Below are 5652 nucleotides of genomic sequence, written 5' to 3'. Positions count from 1 at the left end.
CATTCATTGTCCCAGAGCAAAGTTAGTGTGGAAACATTCTTCTTTTGGAAATTTCTATTTTAGGAACCATAATTGTGATATCAAAGAGTTTTATATGAGAGGCTTTGATGAACTTAACAAAGATACTTTTACTCTATTCATTAGTTTACTTTGGCAGATTTGGAACAACAGATACAATGCTCTTTTCAACCGAAACACTAACACTCCCATCAAGGAGGAAGATTTTATTGTTTCTTTCCAGTAGGACTATCAAGCAGCCTAAGCTACACCCCTTCTTTCAAACCATTTGGATTCATTTTCTCCAAATTGGACCTTACCTTCTCAGCCGGATCCTTCAACCCACTCCCTTCGAAATGGACACTACACTCTACAAGTTGATGCTGTTTAGGACTTGAAGAACCTAAAAATGGGGCTGTGTGCTACCATACTTGGCAGTAAACATAACCACATTGTAGATTTTTCTATCCACAGATGGGGTGCTTTTACTCCCCTTTTTACAGAAGCTCAAGCTTTACTTGAAGGCATTCATTGGTGTCTGGCTACCAGAATCCCCCTTGGTGCTATTGAATTAGATTCCCAGCAACTAATCACAAGGATAAACAATCATTGGTAAGACAATTTGGCCTTATCTAGTGTAGTGTAGTTGATCAGGAAGAACCTATCCTCTTCCTGATGTTTCTCTACATCACATCTCTCGAGTTCACAACACCACAACACATAACAATGCTTGAGAAGCTCTCAGGCAGGATAAGGATATCGTTTGGAGGAATTGTTTCTCATCCTGCTCTTTGTAACTGTTTTAGTTTCTTTTGCAGTTACTTCAAAAAAAAAAAAAGATTGGTTCAGGATATCTTAATGAATATTTTTTGATTACCTATCAACTTCTTCTTTTGGAAATTTGGTACAGAGCATCTCCACATTGAATGAGACAAAAAAGAAATTTTAGTAAAATAGTAAAAATTATACAAAAATTATTTGTTAGAGAGGAAAATCCTAAAATTAACTTTGTAAATATTTAGCATGCTTTTTATCTTATGCGGATCGCCCAAGGCCAACTTACACGACTTTGTTGGACCAAGAAAAAATCTAACAAAACTTATAGTAATCTTGTTAAAAAAATCATGAATTAACAAGTTAGCTATAATACAGTAAAAAGATGAACTGGATACGACCTAACCATTGTCGTTGAACTCTCATTGTGGAGAAAAAAAACCTAATCGTGAGAATTAAAGGTGAAATTGCGATTAAATTTTTTGATTTATATATATATATATACGAGAACAATTGAAAATTAAATCATACATGAATCTGAGTAAACAACACTCCCTCCTTTGTTAATGGCTTCTTTCCATAGATCGAAAAGATTTCTCTTCTTTTTTCTACATAGTAGCCATTCTCGTTGAAATTGAATCTATTCCCACAAAAATTTGTGAGTAAAACTCATCACTAATGGATTATTTGAACATGGAAAACCTTAGATGCATCGATTCTTTATGGGGAGAATTTTGAAAAATAATGATCGAAATTCTTAAGGGAAATAGGATTAGTTTTTGATAGTTTAGAGCTGGGTTTTGGAAAGAGAAAACTAAAATGCAAAAAAAAAAAAGTTAAACTAAAAATTTTCTTGTTAGGATTTATAAAACACTTAAGAAATATACATATATCACAAATCTAATCATATTCCTAAAAGTGATTTAATATAGAAAACCCTAAATCATAAATCTATATAGCCTTTGCTAAATTAAGAAGAAGAAGATGCCAAAAGATGAGCGGAAGCACTAGCCTGAAGCCATTGTTGGAGATTGCAGAGAAGGTTTTGATCTTCCAAGAATAAACTATTTTCTAAAGTATTTTCTCTGATGGGGAAGGAGAGAATACAGAAATCCTAGTGTTTCTTGGGGACCACTACCTATTTATAGACTCATCTTAGAATGAGTTTTGGGTATTTATAATTTGGCCCCTCAACAAATTATAAATTAACTTATGGTATCTACACATTAATTCTATGACAATTTAATACCCTTTTGATATCCATAACATAATTGGTCACTTAATTTTGTATCACACTTTATAATAGCATATACATTATACATATGTGCCCACATAGGATTTTTAATCCAACAATCTCCCACTTGGGCAACATATGTTACTTGATAAATGTATAACCTTATGAGCTCAAAATTTTCTATTATGTGAAGGTATTCACAACAATCTCGTCCATCAACTATACCCATATAGAATCAAAGAAATTTTCGTCATATCAATCATGACTAAATTTATCAATGGTCACATATACAAATATAGCCAAATGACATAGATCAATCATGGATGTGTAGCATGGAAATTACATGCAATGTGAACCGAACATGCCTATTTCCAACTGGTCCTCCTTAAACCAAAGTGAGGTCAAACTTAAACATAACAAAATAGAGTGAATAAACTGAAAACTTTATTTCTGATCAGAAAATAACCAAATACATAAATGTCTTAAATAAACATAACGCAAAGAAAATACAAACTCCCACTAAATCATGCTATCCTCAAGCAATACTACACCCATATGAGCATTGTGCTCATGAAAGACCTTGGGTGGTAATCCTTTTATAAGCGGATCCGCTATCATGGAGTTTGTCCCAATGTGCTCTATGGATATCTATCCACTCTGCACTCTTTCTTTCACAACTAGGAACTTTATGTCAATATACTTTGACTTGGATGAGTGATAACTCTAAGATTTAGAGTTATTTTTATATCTCTAAGCTTGAATTTTAAGTTGAATTGTGGAAAAATTAGTGTCTATATTATGTAATTGTGTTTAGTTTGTTGTGTCTTTGTAATAAATGGAAGTGTGTGTGTGTGTGTTAGTAAGTGTTAAATAGATTTATGTTGTTGTTTTTATGTGTATTAAGCAGAAAAAAATTTAAGAATAGGTATTTGGAAATATTTGGGACAAGGAGGAAAAGGAGCAGAAAAATGCCTATTGCTGACTGGCATTGCTATAGCAATCATCGCGTAGCAATTTCCAGCCCAGTAAGTATATTTTGGCTGAAAGTCCAACTGGCTTTAATGAAGAAAGAAAGGAGCTGAGGTGGCGAAATGAGGCTAATGACTCAACAAATATGTGGAAAATGAAGGACAAGTGGACCATGACTTGGATTTCCAATTAGGGTAAACTTTAGTACCCTAATTGGGGAATAAAAAGGAAGGAGGACATTAGAAGATATGATGGCTGCACTTTAGAGGGCTGGTACGAACAACTTACAGCAGAAAAAAAAAAGAAAAGAAATCAAGTACAGAGAAAGAGAGTACAAAGAAGAGAAGAAGAAGGAGAAGAAGGCAACCTACAACGAAAGGATTTGAGCTTCAAACTCATTTCTCTTGCTCTCCTCTTCATTTTGTATCATTTTCTACTCTCTAGTTTTCTCTTTAACTCCATGAACATGTTATTTTCTGGTTTTGAGTTTTTAATTTCAGCTATGAACTAAACTCTTTGAGATTTGGGTGGTTATGAAACCTTGTATGGACTAGTGTTTTGATTTTGCAATGATGAAGTAATCTTGTCTTAGTTCAATTAGTTGTGATGAAATGTTGATTGAATGTTAACTTTTGGCCATTTTTAACATTTAGCAAGCTAAATCTTACTTGGAAAAGCAAGACCTAGTTGAACCCCTCTAATTGATGCATGATTTTTTCTACCGTTTCTTTTAGGTATTAATTAGTAGTGAAATAGGAATATTTTTCTACCATGCATAACGAAAGATTTGGTGCTTTATTTGGGCTATTTATGATCTAAACTGATGTAGGAATGCATTGTGAGATTATGAATGGTTTATTGCAAGTTTTGGAAAAAGCTTGCTGGTTTTTTTGAAATTTGTTAACTCTGCCAGGATTGCTGAGTCATTGCTATATCAACTGGGACATACAAGTGGAAATTAATCACCCAAATCTATTTTTCAAATCTGAAATTACCACCACTTGAATCACTTTTAGCTTCTTATTTTTAGTTTACTTAGCTTAAAAAATTAGTTCTCAAGTTTAGAACCAAGGTTATAAATTTTTCTCGTGAATTAATGTGTTACTTTGTTTTATTTTTATTTGAGATTCTTGGAATTGCTCTTAGTTGATTTTGCATTATTTAGTAAAAAGTCCCTGTGGAGACGAACTTTGATGACTTATCATTGTATTACTTGTTTGTGATTGTGTACACTTGCGTAATTATAAAGCAATATAATTTTCACAACAAGTTTTTTGGCGCCGTTGCCGGAGACTTTAATCTTGCTGGTTTGTTCTTTGAAATCTCAGGTATCTATAGTGTATGAACCAACAAGAGGACTTTGAACTTGCTCCTATTGATCCCGAGATTGAACGCACATTCTGAAGAAGAAGAAGAGTTCAAAAGGCTAAGGGCTGAGACATCATTGCTGAGAATCTTGATGATGATGGGATTGCTCAACAAATTGTTAATCCCATCATATTGGCAGATGATCGAGCAAGGGCTATAAGGGAGTATGCTGCCCCCATGTTTAATGAGCTTAATCCTGGCATTGTGAGGCTTGAAATACAAGCACCGCAGTTTGAGCTCAAGCCAGTGATGTTTCAAATGCTCCAAACTGTGGGGCAATTCAGTGGGATGCCAACTGAAGATCCTCACCTCCATCTCCGTTGATTCTTGGAGGTGAGTGATTCTTTCAAGATCCAAGGAGTGAGTGAAGAGGTGCTAAGGTTGAAGCTATTCCCATTCTCACTACGAGACCGAGCTAGATCATGGCTCAACACTTTGCCTCCTGATTTTGTTACTAATTGGAATGACCTTGCTGAGAAGTTTCTGAGGAAATACTTTCCTCCTACTAGAAATGCAAAATTCAGAAGTGAGATAATGTCTTTTCAGCAACTTGAAGATGAGTCCACAAGTGATGCGTGGGAGAGGTTTAAGGAACTTTTGCGAAAGTGTCCACATCATGGCATTCCACATTGTATTCAGATGGAGACTTTTTATAATGGCTTGAATGCAGCTTCTCGAATGGTGTTATATGCATCGACCAATGGTGCTATTTTGTCGAAGTCTTACAACGAAGCATTTGAGATTTTGGAGACCATTGCAAGTCACAACTACCAATGGTCCAACACCAGAGCTCCAACAAGTAGAAAAGTGGCGGAGGTTCTTGAAGTGGATTCAATAACGGCTTTGACAGCTCAAATGGCTTCCATGACGAATGTTTTGAAGAATTTGAGCATTGGGAACTCTAAAAATATTCAACCAGCTGTTGCCATCCAAAGTGATGATGTCTCATGTGTGTTTTGTGGAGAAGGGCATGTGTTGGAGAAGTGTCTATCTAATCCGGAGTCCGTTTGTTACATGGGAAATCAGAATTTTAATAGAAACAATGGGGTATTCTCAAATTCTTACAATCAAGCATGGAAGAATCATCCTAATTTGTCTTAGGGGGTCAAGGAGCAAGCTCAAGCACCGCACCAGCCCAAGGAAGACAAGCATATCCACCAGGTTTTTCACAACAACCGCGGCATCCACAACATGCTCAAAATTCCCAACCAAGTTCTTTGGAGAGTCTAATGCGGGATTATATGGCCAAAAATGATGCGGTGATACAAAGTCAAGCTGCCTCTCTTCGAAACTTAGAGTTGCAACTTGGA

The 5652-nt window shown here is 35.4% G+C and overlaps 1 non-coding gene across 1 annotated transcript; it reads right to left on the bottom strand.

Annotated features, from left to right (window-relative positions):
- Nucleotides 1-4858: 4858 nt before the first annotated feature.
- On the bottom strand, nt 4859-4965 carry LOC133038651 (small nucleolar RNA R71). The gene has a single exon (XR_009688151.1). It is a non-coding gene; the product is annotated as a small nucleolar RNA R71 (small nucleolar RNA).
- Nucleotides 4966-5652: the final 687 nt, after the last annotated feature.

Source organism: Cannabis sativa, chromosome 5 (assembly GCF_029168945.1).
Source record: "Cannabis sativa cultivar Pink pepper isolate KNU-18-1 chromosome 5, ASM2916894v1, whole genome shotgun sequence".
In the NCBI taxonomy this organism is placed as follows: Eukaryota; Viridiplantae; Streptophyta; class Magnoliopsida; order Rosales; family Cannabaceae; genus Cannabis; species Cannabis sativa.
The sequence above is the reverse complement of the archived record's forward strand: the minus strand, read 5'-3'. Positions and strand labels throughout refer to the sequence as shown.